A 17,066-nucleotide genomic window follows, 5' to 3' on the forward strand; every position below is an offset into this window, starting at 1 on the left:
AACTCGATGCTCTTGGATCAGTAACTCTACATCTGCTTTCCAGCATCCACATTTTTGTTGCTATTCTCTGCTCTCTGGAATTCTTTGTTCTTATATATTGGTGCCTCCTTTATCCTCACACTATTATTTTAGTGGAACTATAGGAGGCAGTCAACATTAAAGCCTGAGCCTGATCCGACATCTTTAACTGATATCCCCCAGTAGAATCCTCTAATCTTTCTCTCAGGGGAAAGAAATTTCCCCTGAAATTTTTCTCAACATCTTTTTCATTTTAACTGAGTGGAGCCTGCCTTCCTCAGTGTAAGGACCATCCTCATAACCCAGACCTTTTTTCTAGTATAGACTTCATATGGGATAATGACTAATAATTACTTTCTTTTCAAGTCTTGTACAACACTATACACTCAACATGGTATCAGATCTTCAAAGGAAGCATCTACTTGGAAAAAAAAACACATGCATACTAGGACAAAGCATTGTCCTAATGTGTGAAAGAATCAGTAATACATTCATGGGTTCTGCAGACAAAAAATAACATTTTTTAAAAATAGCTTGTTCAAAACTCCACACGAGCCAGGCATGGTGGCACACGCTTGTAATCCCCGTGCTTGGGAGGCTGAGACAGGAGGATCGCGCAGGTTCGAAGCCAGCCTCAGCTACTTAGTGAGGCTCTCAGCAACTTAGTGAGACCCTGTTTCCAAATAAAATATAAAAACGGTCTGGGAGTATAGCCCGGAGGTAGAAAGCCTCTAGGTTCCACCCCCAGTACCACCAAACAAAACAAAACAAAACAAAACAAAACAAAACTACCAAAAACAAAAACAAAAAAAAACTCCACATGAGCATTTCACTTGCTCACATTCATAATCTAAATTCCTTAAATCCATGAATACTTTATGAGAAGAATTTTCCCCGTATGTTTCTAAGTGATGCTCTAATATCTAGAAGCTGATGGGAGCTCAGGCAGTAGATAGAGCTGTCGAGGCGTAATGTCAAGTTACCCTCCTGCTCCAAAAGGCATATGAAATACTAGCACCACAAAGGAAATAGCCTCCTAGCACATGCTGGTGCCCCCATCCCCTGCCTGCCGTGTACACACTGAACCCACTCCCTTTGAACATCTGCACCTCCATTCCCTAGGACTTCTTTTTATTTTGGTTCTGGATATTGAACCCAGGGACATTCTACCTCCAAGCTAATCCCCAACCCTTTTTTATTTTGTATTTTGAAACAGGGTCTCACTAAGTTTATGAGGACGTTCTTAAGTTGCTGAGGCTGGCCATGAACCTGAAATCCTTCTGTTTTACCTTCCAAGTCCTGGGATTACAGGTGTGTGTCACCACACCCAGCTCCCCAAGACTTTTTACTTAACAGCAAGATTAAACTCAGCATGTGTACAAAGGAGACCAGAAATACTGATGAGTTTAAATCCTTGGGAATCACCCTTCAGTAAATGACAGATGGGAGATATTTTGGTGGGTGGATTCCCCAGCTTCACTGCCCCTCAGCTGGAATAACCCTGCACATTCTGCTCTCAGAGCCCCCAGCAGGACCACAGTGCAGGTTTTTACAGTGGCAACCCACCCAGTCAGGCGCTCTTCTTCCTGACCTTGAAGTTTGTGCCCTCCAATTCAGTTCAGTTCTGACACTCTACCTGGAGGTCGAGTCAGGTCCCATGGGTGGAGAGCTCAGTCCCACAAGCCTGCTTTTTAGGTAAACTGCAAGCCCCAGGTTGCTTCTCCTGTGTTTCCGATCACCCAGCTATAAATGGGCTCCCACAATCCCCTCTTTGGTTCTATTAATTTGCTAGAGTGGTTCAAAGGATTTAGAGAAACATGTTTATCAGTTTGTTATAAAGGGTGTTATAGCCAGGAAAGGTGATGCATGCCTGTAATACTAGCACTTGGGAGGCTAAAAAAGGAGGATTGCAGGTTCAAGGTTAGCCTCAGCTATGTAAGGAGGTCCTCAGAAAATTAGTGAGACCCTGTTCCAAAATAAAAAGGGGGGCTGGGAATTTGCTTGGAGGTAGAATGCCCCTGGGTTCAATTAGAAGTACCAAATAAATAAATAAATAAATAAATAAATAAAATAATGTTATAAAGGATACAGATGAGAAAATGCACAGGGTAAGGAGAAGGGCGCAGAGCTCCCAGGCCTCTCCTGGGCTCAGCACCCCCAGAAGCCTCCGTGTGTCCAGCTCTCAGGAGGCTCTCCAAGCCCCATCCTATGGGGCTTGCATGGAAGCTTCTTTACAAATGCATGATTGATTTAATCATCAACCATTTGTGATCAACCTAACTTTCAGCCCAGAGGTTGGGGCATGGGGCTGAAATTCCCATCTCTCTGGTCCAGCCTTGGTCTTTTCTGTGACCATCACCCATCCTAGAGCTACCTAAGGGGCTGTCAGCCCATAGTCAACTCATTAGCATATAAAACGACGCTTGTCACTTGAAAGATTTAAAAGATTTTAGGAGTTGTATGCCACAAAATGGAAAGAGGTGGCAGTCCCATCAAATATGTATTTCACAATATCACGCTTCTCTGATTCCCTTCTGGTGCTTTCCATGGTCAGCCCCTCAAAAAACTACTCCAACTCAAATTCTTGCCTCTGGTGAAATCCAGACTAAGATACTCCCTAAAGAGCAATATACATGGAAGAGACTTGCCAAGTAAAATGAATTCAAGAGGCTACATACTCAAGGAGACCAGTTTTCCAGGCGCACAGAGTGTTGGAATAACCTGACATCCAATCAACGCCACACCTTAGATTCTAGAAATTGATGGGAGCCCAAATGGTGATTTAGCTCAACTGAGAGGTGCTAGATCCACTCAGTCCAGATCTGTAAACAGTGATGCCTGTAGCCCCAGTTCAAATCATGCAGGACACAGAGAAACACCACAAAGTCCCTAAGTGCCTAGCTTGGCTTGACTGTGGTAGATGCTAGAAAAGAAGGAAGATTAAAAAGCTCTTAAAAAGTCAGGTGTGGTGGTGCATACCTATAATCACAGTACTTGGGATTCGGAGACGGGTGGATTGCAGGTTCAAGGGCAGCCTCAGCAAGTTGGCGAGACCATGTTTCAAAATAAAAAAATAAAATGAAATGAAAGGGCTGGGGTGTAGCTCAGAGGTAGATTGTCTCTGGGTTCAATCACCAGTAACACACACGCGTGCAAACACACACATACACACACACACACCTCGACATACATAATGGAAAAGAATTTCAGCACGTGTCACCAGAGACAAGAGATTTACTTAGGAAGCAAATAATACACATTTGAGGGGGATGTGGACCATCTCGAGAGAACATTTTGGGGGTTCCTGGCTCTTCTCTTTTTTAAGTTCTTTAGAAGGATTGTTGAGGAATGAACCCAGGGGTGTTCTACCTCTGAGTTACATCTCCAGCCCTTTTTATTTTGGAAACAGGGCTTCACTAAGTTCCTGAGGGTCTTTCTCAGTTATTGAGGCTGGCCTCAAAACTGCGATCCTCTTGTTTCAGCTTCACAAGTACTGGGTTTATGGGCATGCAGCACCATGCCCGGCCCAGCTCTTTTCTTAAAGGAACTTGGTGAGGAATGGGAATGGGAAGGTACTTAGGAATGACCTCAGCCTGGTGGTCCCAAGACAGTTTCTGGTGGTCTGGTCATTCTCAGAATCCTCAGGCTGCCTTGGTCTCTATTACCTGATCAATAGATAATGCTGGAAAGTGCCCTAAATTATAGGTTCCTTAAAATGTCATGTCTGTCTTTGCTTAAACTATTTATTGGCAGGCTAGTTAACAGCGCACAAGGAGAATTTACAAATTTCCTAGAAATGTGGGAGTGGCAAGCCTGGAAAGGGATATAGAAACACCACCAATTAAAATCATTCTTCATTTTTTCTTCACATTTCTTTCTACCTATTTTTTTTTATTTCTTCTATCCTGCTTTACCCCTATTTTCTATTTTTCCAGAGTAGAAATTTCTCCCCACTCCCTTCCCTGCCCTTGGTTTCTGAATGAGCATCTCTTGACAGCCACCCAGTGGACCCTGATGACATTCAGTAAATGGTAAACAGTTTGAACAGCACATGTCCACTCCTAGTCACATAAACCTCATTAGAGAGTCTTTATCACTGAGTCTCACCCCCTGGGTAAACAAAGGAAGCCTGAGAAGTGGTGAGAATATTCAACCCACTGCCAAGAACAGGAGTTGTGTGCGCAGCACCATAGAAGCCGGCCTTTCACAGAGGGCCTAGAACGCCGGGCTGTTGGCCACTCTCTTCTCCCTCAGCCCAAAATCACTCTTAAAATCACTGCACTTATGCAAGGGACGCTGCCCTAAAAGTTACTACCAACCAGTCTAGGTAGCCACAGGAACCAGTGGCAAAACTGAGAGTGGTCCAGGGCCATGCAGGTGTGAATGAGAGCGGCCAGCAGGTGGAAGAAGCAGGCATGGTGGGTGTCTGTTGAGATCTGGCTTTCATCTGGGCGTGGCGGTGCACACTTATGATCCTAGTACATGTGAGACTGAAATGGGAGGATGACTGTCAGATGGAGGTCAAGCTCAGCAATGTAGTGAGCTTCTCAGCAGCCTACTGAGACTCTAAATAAAAATTGCTGGGGTGTAGCTTGGAGGTAAAATGCCTCTGGGTTCAGTCCCCAATAGAGAGAGAAGAAAAATAGAAAGATCTGGCTTTCAGCCTTCAGTTATGTGAGCTAAGTTTAGGTTCTTTTTCATCTCAATTGCTTCAGTAAAATGGGAATGATACCAAATTTAGAAGGCTTCTTTGGGGAGTATAAACATGGTGTAAACAATTATGTTTAGTAAAATTTCAAAGTATGAGGCAATGAGTTAGTGATTATTGCTTTTTCTTGCTGCTATACTGCTTTATTTTATTTTATATTTTTGGTGGTACTGGGGGTGGAACTCAGGGGCTTTCTACCTCCAGGCTATACTCCCAGACCTATTTTAAGTTTTATTTGGAAACAGGGTCTCACTAATTTGCTGAGAGCCTCACTAAGTAGCTGAGGCTGGCTTCGAACCTGTGCGATCCTCCTGTCTCAGCCTCCAAAGCTCTGGGATTACAAGCGTGCGCCACCATGCCTGACTTGCTATACTGCTTTAAATAATAAGAAGAATATTCCACGGCTATTTGAGTGACCTAAACTGATTCAGAGAAGCTAAGTAAATCCAAAGTTATTATTAATATTAATTAAGATAATACTTATTATTGTTGCTATGACTGTGGCCACACACCATCACTACATGGCAGACACTGTGTGAAGCTTTTTTCATCCAGGTCATGTTTGATTTTTACTTGATTTACAGGTGAGAAAAAAAGTTCCGAGAAGTAAATTTATTTTTATAAAGACTGTGGTGAACATGTGATAGATTCAAGATTAAAATTGAGGCTGGGGAGACTCTATAACCTGTGCACTGTGGCAAACACACAACTGCGGATGGTGGGGCCCAGACGCTTAGGGAGGAGAAGGCAGTGAGCGGTGGAGGAAGGCCTTGGCCAGGGAGGCCGCTCGACCCTCAGGGAGGGCTGAGCAAAGATTTGGCCCAGGACTAGTGTAGGTACGTGAGGGATTAAGTTAGATGTGTTCTGCCTCCGGAAGAACTCTCACCCTGAAACCTCTGGCTGCAATGAAGACACACCCAGAGTCGGCCGAGGCCGAATGGGGCTTAGTGTATCGCTGACAAAGAGTGCAGAGAGGGAGGGCTCCAGGGCTAGTTGGGCCATTTGACTCGGTCATTAGGAACTCAGGTGTGCCTCTCCCCCTGCCAAGTTACAGCCATTTTAAATCAGCATTTAATGTAGAAAAACCACATCTAGCAAAGAAGGGACATTTCCTTCCTGTGGACACCTGTCCACAGCCCTGGAAGGATTGCCTCCCAGGCTCTGTTTGTTATCACTGGGTAAGAGAACCATTCCCAAACAACCCAGTGCAAGGGCAAATGAATTACAGTCATCCTGGTGTCTGCTGGGGACTTGCTCCAGGTTTCCCAGAAAACCCAAATCCATGAATACTCCAGTCCCTTGTATAAAATGGCAGAGTATTTACATATAGCCTGTACACATTCTTTTCTATATTTTATATAATTTCTAGATTACTTATACCTAACATAATTAAAATGCTCTATAAACATTGCTATACAATATTGGCTAGGGAATGACAAGCAAAAAATGTCTGTACATGTTTAGAATGGATGCATTTATTTTTTCTAAATAGCTTTGACCTGCAGATGGCTGTATCAATAACTGTGAAACCCATGTCTCCAGAGGGCTGGCTGTGCCATGATTCACTTATACTAATTAGAAGCCACCTACTGGGACCAGGGTGATAGGTTCCTTCCCCTTATTACATGAGCTGTGGCGGGGCACCTTGACAAAAAATCAGACTCTACCAGCAAGGCAGAAGTGTGTGTGCCTGCACATCTGTACCTGTGCGTGTGCAAGTGTGAGCTCTTGGAGAAATGAATGAGAAGACTCTCGCAATGTCTCCCCTGAGAGAAATAAGAAGGGGGAAATTTGGGGACTGAGGTGTAGCTCAGTGGCAGAGTGCTTATATATGAGGCCCCGGGTTCAATTTCCAGCACAGCAAAAACAAACAAACAAACAAACAAACAAACAAACAAACAAAAATGAATAAGGGAGAGAGAGATATATTTTTATGGAATTGCATAAATAAAAAAACTGTCCTGAACTCTCCAAGCCAGAGGTCTTTTCTCTCTGAATGTTCTAATTTTCTAATTTGCTGGTCCCTTTGGTATGGGACCCCTCCCCTCTCTGCTGCTCTAAGTCAAGCCTGGCTCCAATGCCGCCTCTTCGACGACCCCTGTAACTTCTGTGTCCCACCAGTTCTTAGGGTGGGTCTTAGTGCCCTTGTCCTCCAGACCTTTATTTTTCAAACTGTTTTGATCATACAACACTTCACGTACATTTTTTTTTTTTTTTTTTTTTTTTGCACTGGGGATGGAATCCAGGGGCATTCTACTTCTGAGCTATACCATCAGCCCTGTTTTTATTCTTTATTTTGAAACAGGGTCTCATTGAGTTGCAAAGGGGCTCACTAACTAGCTGAGGCTGTCCGCAAATCTCAATCCTCCCAAATGCTAGAATTAAAGCATGTGCCACCACTCTCGACTCCTTTTTTTTTTTTTGGTGGTACTGGGGTTCCTGGAAGCCCTTCTACCTCTGGGCTACACTCCGAGACCTATTTTTACATTTTTATTTGGAAACAGGGTCTCCTAAGCCAGCGCGTGCGGCTGGCTTCGAACCAGTGGGATCCTCCTGTCTCTGCCTCCCAAGCGCGGGGATTACAAGCGTGCACCACCACGCCCAATTCGACTCCTTTTTTAAAAAAAAAGAAAAAAGAAAAAAGAAATACCAAGCCGGGCGTGGTGGCTCATGCTTGTAATCCCAGCATTTGGGAGGCTGAGACCAGAGGATTGCGGTGCGTGGACAGCTTCAGCTACTTAGTGAGGCCCTCCGCAACTTAGTGAGACCCTGTTTCAAAATAAAGAATAAAAAAAAAAAATAGGGCAGGGGATGTAGCTTGGAGGTCAAATGACCCTGGATTCCACCCCCAGATCTGCAAAAAGAAAAAAAGAAAAAAAGAAATACCTATTGATTCCACGAAACCCATCTTGAGAAATGCTAATGTCAGCAATTCATTCAGCAATGAATTACTATTTAAAGAAAAAACAAAACAAAGCCACAAAGATTGTTTTGGGGAAAGAGCATTTCCTCCTAAATATTTCCATATTTTAAATTTCTACCCCAAAAGGCTTCTCTCTGGCTTCCATTAGACACCAGAAAAACAGTCCAGAGACTGCAGCCGGACCCTCTACCAGGGACACTGTGGCGGGGCGGGGGCGGGGTGGGAAGGAGCAGCCTAAGACGAAGCAGGGCTACTGCAGTCCTGAAATGAGTGTGGCAGGACGCCCGGGATTACAGACATAAATAAGTTGCAGGTTTTCAGAAACCTGCCAGCAGCCCTCTGAAACAGGAAGAGGATGCTTAGGGCTGTCCTGCTGACTCTCAGCTGGGCCTCCTGCCTGCTTGCTCCTGCTGGGCTCTGAGGTTCCCTGTCTGCTAAAGCCTCAGCCTTGGCGAGGACTCCAGGGGTGCCAGGAAAGAAAGCTGCTGAGACTCCAGAGAGCTCAGATGGGAGGAACCCCACGATAACCCCTCTGTTTGCAGGAGCAGGAGGGGGTTATAAATGTCATTCGTTTTCTGGAAGATATGATACAGGCGCCATTAGACTTCCAGAAGAGTTCAAAACAAGCAAACAGAAAACCAAAGGGCTTAAGGCTAATGGGATAGGATCAGGGTTGCTGCTGTTGCTGGGGAGCTTCCCCTGCACCCTGCATTCCAGGGCCCACTCTTGGCAGGGACTTAGAACTGTGCTGACCGCATGTAGAAAGAGCCGGAGCAAGTATTTTAAACTCTGCAGCATTCATAGTAGGCATTGTGGTTTCTCCTGTCTAAGAGCCCTTAGAGTGCAAAGCCATTATGAATGTATACAATGGATGTTGCTAAAGCAGAATCCTGCTTTGCAAACACCACTAGGCCATCCTGGCTCTGCAGATGGCCTCTCGCATCCAGCAGCACTTGACTTCAGTAGACTATGGGTCATTCCTTGAAGTCTGCGGCGATGGAACTTACGCCTAAAGGTTGAATTAGAAAGCTGATCATTCAAGAAGAAAATGTTCATCAAGCACGGAGTGCTCAAACGCACAAAAGATGTCTGTCTCCTATTCTTCAAATGCTTAACATCACCACAGACACGTGGGGGATCAAATAATGTAAGCAACGGAACCAGAGCCTATGAAGAGTCACGAGGCTTTATCTGAGAGGTCACGGTGTGTGGGGGTTAAACCGGGCATAGGTGGGCGCAATTGCAGCGAGGCAGAGTGGCCTGCCCCGGCTCCTGAGAGGAGGGTGGATAAAGGATCTGGAAGGCAAAGAGGGAAACAGAGGCGGGGTATGAACCACAGGAGTCTTTTGTGAACAGCGCGTTGTTCTCTTTGGGCTCCTATCCCCCCCACAAGCCCACACCCGCTTTCTCTCATCTGCCTGAAATCAATATTATTATGGTCTTTTGTTGCTATTCTAGACATTAGTTATTTTTAGCTGAACGTCTTTATTGAAATATAGCCCAAATGCAATACATCATGCACAAAATATATCCTTTGATAAGCTTAGACATATGTATACAAATTCGAACCATCGTCACAACCAACATTGAACATATTCACGCACCACCCATTCCTAAAAAGTGGCCAGATTTGGCTCCATTTTTCCCTCTTTCTTTATATTGGGGATTGAACTTTGAAACATTCTGCCTCTGAGCCGGGTTGCTGAGAGCCTTGCTAAATTGTTGAGGCTGGTTTCAAACCTGCGATCCTCTTGTCTCCGCCTCCCAAGTACTAGGATTACAGGCGTGCACCATCAGGCCCAGCTTTTATATTCTTTTCAAACAAGAAAGTTTAAGACCTTCCTTTCACTTGAATTCTGAAGTTTAGTTTCTTTCCCTTCTCTGACATTAGGTCTCCTCCCACTCCCACCACAGAATATAGATTTCATATGGCTTTTGTTTGTTTGTTTGTTTGTTTGATTTGTGTTTGGTACTGGGGATTGAATCCAAGGACATTTTTCAGGAATTTCGTTTTGTTATTATTTAGTTCTGAGAGTTGGTGAAGTATTCTCTTTACTTTTTTTTTTTTTTTTTGGCAGTACTACAGATTGAAGCCAGCGTGTTGTACATGTTAGGCAGGTATTCTACTATTGAGCTACGTCCCAGCCCCAAGTCTTTTACTAGAAAAGGGATTTCAAGGTACTTTCTTCTAGTCTATGACTTTTCATTCTCTCCATAGTTAATTTTGAATGCAATCGATCTTAATTTTTGTGTGTGTGTGTGTGTGTGTGTGTGTGTGTATGTGTGTGGTACTAGGGGTGGAACCCAGAGGCTTCCTACCTCCAGGCTATACTCCCAGACCTATTTTATATTTTATTTGGAAACAGGATCTCACTAAGTTTCTGAGAGCCTCACTAAGTAGCTGAGGTTGGCTTCGAACCTGTACGATCCTCCTGTCTCGGCCTCCCAAGCGCGGGAATTACAAGAGTGCACCACCACAGCTGGCTTATAAATCTTAATTTTATGAATTTTTCTTCTTTCTTTGAGCTGTGCTTTTCTGTAACTTCTAAGAAGCCTTTACTTAATTTAAGTTCCCCAATGATTAATATGTGTTCCCATGTCCACTGAACCATCATTCCCTACAGCAAGATGTGGAAACAACTTGTCTGTCAGTTGAATGGATAAGAAAATGTGGCATGCATACATACTAAAGTATTATTCAGCCTTAAAAAAGAAAGAAAATATAAAGGGCATGGTGGCATTTATAATCACAGCAGTTGGAAAGCTGAGACAGGAGAATTACAGGTATTTGAGGCCAGCCTGGGCAATGCAGTAAGCCCTTGTTTCAAAATAAAAATAAAAAGGGCAGAGGGGGGGGTATAGTTCAGTGACTTTGGGTTACATCCCCAATACCATAAAAAAAAGGAAAATCTTACTATTTGTGACAACATGATGCACCTGGAGGACATTATGCTATGTGAAACAAGCCAGATGCAGAAAACAGATTCTGTATGATCTCTCACACATGTGGAATCTAAAATAGTCAAACTCACAGAAGAAGAGAGTAGAATGGTAGTTCCCAGGGTCTGGGGATTGTCAGTTTCTCTCTCTCTCTCTCTCTCTATCTCTATCTCTATCTCTATCTCTATCTCTATCTCTATCTCTCTATCTCTATCTCTGTCTCTCAGTTATTGAACATTGAACTCTGAACTAAACTCTCAGTCCTCTAAAATTTTTACGTTCAAAGAGGGTCTCACTAAATTGCTAAGGTTGGCCTCAAGCTTGTGAGCCTCCTGTCCCAATCTCCCAAGTACCTGGATTACAGCCATATGCTACCATGTCTGGCTGTCAACTGTCTCTTTATGCGGTTGAGAGGAAAAGTTAGACACTGACTGCTCCCTGTAGAAGCCCTTTCGTGGACCTGGGTGAGGACAGTGTAATGGTCCCTCTGTCCACTGTCACTCTGCAATCTCGGTGAGTTACCTAGTCTTTCCTGAACCTCAGTCCAGAGCCTTCACACCTGTCAGAGGAAATTGGCCCCAGTGGGAAGACAAAAGGCGGACATCTCTTGCTCTCAAGCTGCCACCATGGGCCGCACCACTCTGGGAAACAAGGACTCTGCTCCACTGTGGCTGTATAAATGTCCTGTCAGCCTGTTTATATCCACAGGGCACTTTCTTGGCTTCCCTGACTCTGTTAATTGCCCCCAGTTCTGGAAGCTTTGAAGGGATAAAAGCCAGATTGCAGGAACATGACTGTGTTTATCACACGCCTTTCCAGAGGATCCCTGTCGCAGAGGGGAGGGGCGGGTCCTTTTCTGCCTCTGCCCACCCTTGCTGCCTCACTCCTGGGGCTCCCTCTTGCTTCCTCACCCACTCCCTGGGAACTGGGGTTTCTGATTCACTAGAGATGGCTGCTTCTTACTCATGAGCTCTGAACTGAATTAAAAAGTTGATGGGAAGTGCTGTGTTGGAGAATGGTTCTGTTTTGTTTCTTCGATCACGTGTTTCTACACCACAATATCCCATCCTCCAAGCTCTCCCAGACAGTGCCCAGTCTGTTCTTAAAGTAGGAATCTCTCAGGTGGGCACGCTGGTACACACCTGTAAGTCTAGTACTTGGGAGGTTGAAGCAGGAGGATCGCGGGTTCTATGCTTAGCAACTTGGCCAGATCCTGCTTCAACATAGAAAGTAAAAAGAGTTGGGGGTGTAGCTCAGAGGAAGAATACCCCCGGGTTCCACTCTCCTCCCCCAGTCACACGCACACACACACACACACACACACACACACACACACACCTCCCTATTCCTTCCCAGCAATATTTGCTCCTGCACTTTGCTATCTCTTGTTAAGTGCTACACGTGGAGTCAAGTAGGGTGTTTCAGTGTCTATATTTGCAAAGCTTTGTGTCTTCAGGAGCCTCTTTCAAGGAAATGCCATGCATGCAAGAATAACTAGAATATAAGAAAAAAAGGGATGAGATCTTCAGGGAGACTTAATGAAATGGGGGGTGCTCAAAAAGGGAGAGAAGGTGCCCCACCGGAGAACACAGAGCCTGTGTGATTCGACCTATCCTGGACATTGTGTTAGCTCATCTTCATGATAAAGCCATCAGTCAGGTAAGGAGACTGAGCATGAAGCTGAGATCCCAAGTCCTAGCCCTGGGAGCACCAGAGAACTTTGGAAGCAGTAGAGGAGGGATGTGCACACCTGGAAACCTGGATGCTAACTGCAAAATCACACTGCAGAGGTGACATCAGCGCTGGCAGTGGAAAGATGAATGGGATTGATCGGTAGGATTGGGAGAGGGCATCTGGATTTTGCAGAGCTGCAGGAAGATGTTAAGAGGAATACAGTAAGAGAATTGTGGAAAGCATCACTAGGAAGCCCATTCATGCATTCATTCAACAGCTATCTGTTGAACATCTGCTGCGTACAGGCGCTTACAATCCACTGGATCCAACAAAGAAAGATTCCCTGCCTTTACAGAGCTGGCCTGTGAAAGGATAGTAGGTATGAAGTTATGGAAAGACAAAAACATAACCAGACAGAAAGGATTGGGGAATCAGGACAGGGGGAGCCAGGAGCAGTTTGAAACACAGGAGCAGTTTGAAACACAGGGGTTGAGGGTAAGACCATCCCTGGTTGAGGGTAAGACCATCCCTGGGTCACGCTGTTCCTTCTGACTCCCTCATCCTCCTCTTCTCCTTCTGTCCATCTATCCATCACACCAGCCTTAGAAACCAAGGAATTCTTGGTTGGCCTTTTAGGACAAATGCTTCCTGTTGCATTGACAACCACAAGCTGCTGAGGACTCTCCATGAACCAGCCTGAGAGATTCCAAATCCCAGAAGGTTGTGATCCAGGCGCAGGCCTGAGCGCGGCGGCTGACGTTTCCTGCGCCCCTGGCCAAGCTGGGTCTATTGGCTTCCTGTTTGCCATGTCCTGCCTTGCCCCCTTCCACACAGAGGGTCAGGTGTGAGAACAAGGTTGAGAACAAACCCTTCCTGGGCTTGTGCAGCCAATGGCTTCGCCAAAAATGCTCCACCAGCCCAGAGGAGGCATTGAAGGAATGCAGGAGCCCAGAATTCCAGTAAAGAAACACATCCCATCCCCAGCACCCTGGCCGGGATTCCTGAGTAAACAATCCAGAGGGAAGCGGTATGCAGAGGGAATGTGGAGAGAGATGCTATTCCAGCTATTCCAGAGCCCAGAGGGCTTTTCAAGTGCATCAGAGGACTCAAAGCAACTAGACCTGAGACAGGAAGATCGCAGGTTTAAGTGAGAATTGGTGAAGCCCTGATTTAAAAAATATATAAGACTGGGATAGAGCTCAGAGGTAGACACACCCTGGGTACAATCCCCAGTAGTAACACACACACACACACACACACACACACACACACACCCCAGAGGAACAAGAACATCGTCTTTCCAGGAAGGAGTTGAAGGTCAACCCAGAGAGTAAGGACTCGTTCTAACAACTCCATAACAAGGATGCAGTATGTACAAGCAGTGTGAAAGTGCACAGGGCGGGGTTAAGGCAAGAGAGTGACTTCTTTGATTCTTTGTCATCTAATGGAACCGAGATGTCTTCTACTGACCTCCAGCAAAGTAATGACTCAGATCACAGGCAGGCAGATATAAGTCAGACCAGTGTTCTCCCTTGAGGTGAGCCTGGTGACCCCACCCCATGTGTTTTCCAACAAGATTTCTTCTTTTTTTTTTTTTTTTCTGGTGGGAGTGTAGGAGAGGGCACCAGATGCCTCAAGCTGGATGAGACCATGTTGCAAGGACCATGAGTTTTCAGGTGCTGAAAACTCACCACCAGCTGAGGTCTTTCTGAGAGACTGTTTCAAGAACGGAAGCCCGCTCACACTGAGTGAAACCTGGTGAAGGCACAGGGAGGAGAATGTAGTTTTGGAGTGGTGCAGGGGCATCTCACATACCTGTGCTGGGGCCAAGGCCGGCTGCAGCCGTGCTGAGGCAGGAGGCTGGCAATGGCACTCGGGTGTCTCTGCATGTCTGCCTCTTCCTTTTGCTCTGCACAGTGGCTTCCTCACTTTTCCACACACTGCAAACCCAGTCCTAGCTTCACCTGGGGTCTAGTTCTCAAGGGAGATCGACCAGGGTTCAAGGACCCCAATAAAAGAGATAGATTTGTCCCACATTATATTGACTGCTCACTTCTCTTTAGGTAGATGGACCCATGGCTGTAGGAATCTCCAGAAAGGGGGAGTTGAGGTAGAGGTGAAGGACAGAGGTAAGGATGGGGTGGTCCAGAAACAAGGATTTAGCTGGGAAGATATCCCAGAAAATGCCTGCTATAGGGTCCTCACTAGTTGGGGAAATGTTCTATAGAATAAACAAACCCAACACTTTTGATCAAAATGCAAGTTGAAGAAGATAGTTGTCAGCATGATGGTGCACGCCTATAATCCCAGTACTTGGGAAACTGAAACAGAAAGATCATTGACTTGAGGCCAGCCTCAACAATTTAGTGAGACTTTGTCTTAAAATAAAAGATAAAAAAGGGCTAAGAGTATAGCTCAGTTGTAGAGCAGCCCTGGGTTCAATACCAGTACAAGAAGGAAAAAAAGATAGCTGTTTATCTGGGTGTCACACAATGGTAATAGCATCAGCAGACCAGCCACTAGAGACTGCTTCTGTCCCTCTCCTCCTGGAGTAATGAATTTGCCCGTGGGCAGGACCAATAATCCCTTGTAAACAAACAGTGCAGGGCAGAATTGATAGTGTGGTACTTCTGAGACCGGGCTACAAAGAGAGCCTGTGGTGCTCCCCTAACCTCTCTTCCCGCTCACTCTCTTCCTCTCTCAGGGGGAAGCCAGTTGCTATAGACTCAGCTGCCCTATGGAGAAACTCGGAGAAGAACTGATGTCCTGGGTCAACAGCCAGCTGGGATGCCACTGGCCACATGAATGCGCTTGGACATGGATTCACCCCCACCCCTATCCCTGAAGCTGAGCACCGAGATGCAGGAGTCCTGGACAATAACTAGAGTGCTGTCTCGTGAGACGCCTTGATCCGGGACCCAGCGGAGCCATCCAGGTTTTTGACCAAGAGAAACTTTACATCATAAATGTTGGCTTAAGCTATTACCATTTGGGATGGAGTAGTCTAGAGAAATGGAATATTAACACAGTGTCACAGGCTTCTTCCTCTTGTTTCCCTGCCATCTTTAAGGGTCATTCTTTTGCACATGGCCCAGGATGACTCACCACTGTGCCCACGTCTCAGCCAGCAGGCAGAGTGGAAAGTATGGACGAACACGGCTCTTATATTCCAGAGAAAACTTAAAAGAGGCACATATTACTTCTCTTCACCACCCAGTGGTCAGAACTTAGTTGCATGACGCCCCTCCACCTCCGTTACCTGCCAAGCAGGATTGGAGAGGCAGCCTCATACACAGCTGGAAAGCAAGAATTCATTACAGCAACACAAGAGAATAGATATTGGGAGATAACCAGCAGTTTTTCCCAATATGTATTGACTTTGTGTATGTGATGAGGAGGTAGCCATGTTTCTCTGGTTGCCTAGAACACTATTAAGAATCTAAGAGATGAGATGGGGTGGGGAGGATGCTTCCATGATCAGAGCACTGAACCTGCATTGCAGGTCACAAATACATGTTTGCTGGATAAATTAATGAACCAGAAGCCTAGGCTCTGTCTATTATTTTTTTTAGGATCACATGACTATCCAGTAGCAAAGCCATGATCACCCCCAGCTTCTGCCTGCCAGCCCAGAATTCTTTCTGTTCCTAAAGGGGAACATTAGAGTACTGATTTTAGGTAGGACTAAGTGTACAGTGTGAAAATGAAGAGTGGCACACAGCAAAGCCCTCATGACAGTCACTTGCAGTCCTTTTCCTGCCAGAACTAAACGGTTTGGTTCCTAGCACCTAGTGACTACTCCACTAGCTCCGTAGGGCACCCTGAGCATCTGCGGGTGTTCACACCAGGTGAAAAGAGACTGACTTTGTGTCCCTGCTATAATTGCCTACAAAGAAGCAAATACATAAGGCATGGTCCTATCTGTGGATTTTGTTTATTTATAGATAGGTCAGGATTTTCCTTTGAAAGTTTTTGCACTAATGAAGCCCCTTTTTCATCTCCAGCGTGAAATAGAATAAAAGCACATGGGAAACACTCACTAAATGTTTGTCAAATGATGCTATGATTTTATTCTAGTCACTACTGAGGCACAGAAGAGACTCCTGTCAATGCCACCCCATCAGCCCCATATCCAACCTTTCATTTTGCACTTAGAGACAGAATTGCTGTGCTTGGGCTGGGCACGCAGGGCCCTGGTGAGAGGTCACAGTTCCCAGCCTTGTTTGCAGCTGGACGCTCTTGGGCTGGGGCATGTGGACAGAGGTGATGTCTGCGACATCTGGGTCATCTCCCAGTCACTGGGCGGTGGCGGCAGAGGTATTTGGAGAAGTATTCTTGGACTCGGAAGTAGAGGCCACCTGCTGAGGAGTGTGGAGCTCCCAAACTGAAATGCCTGGACGGGTCATGGAGTTGAGCCATCCACCCGCGCAAGACCATCTGCTTTGCTCTGGACTTTTACATAAGAGAAAAAGAAACTCCCATCTGATTTGAGCTTCTGTGCTTGGGTACTTGGGGTCTTTTAGCTTCAATGACACGTAAGGCGTAGTATTACGACCAAGTTTGAGCCAACAGACTTAAGTTTAAATAATACTTTCTTTGTTCTACGCCTACATGTACAATATAAAAGCACTGAATGCCTAATCTAAAATATATAAAATATTTTCAGAGCTGGCTAATGCAAACCCCAAGCAGGTGTGCTAATCTATAGAGAACAACATTGATTCTACTTCATTACACACACATCTTTCTACCTACTTGAATTAGAGAGTCAATTGGAAATCAGACACCATTAGAAAATAGGAT

This window comes from Muscardinus avellanarius (assembly GCF_963383645.1).
Source record: "Muscardinus avellanarius genome assembly, chromosome: 6".
Classification (NCBI taxonomy): Eukaryota; Metazoa; Chordata; class Mammalia; order Rodentia; family Gliridae; genus Muscardinus; species Muscardinus avellanarius.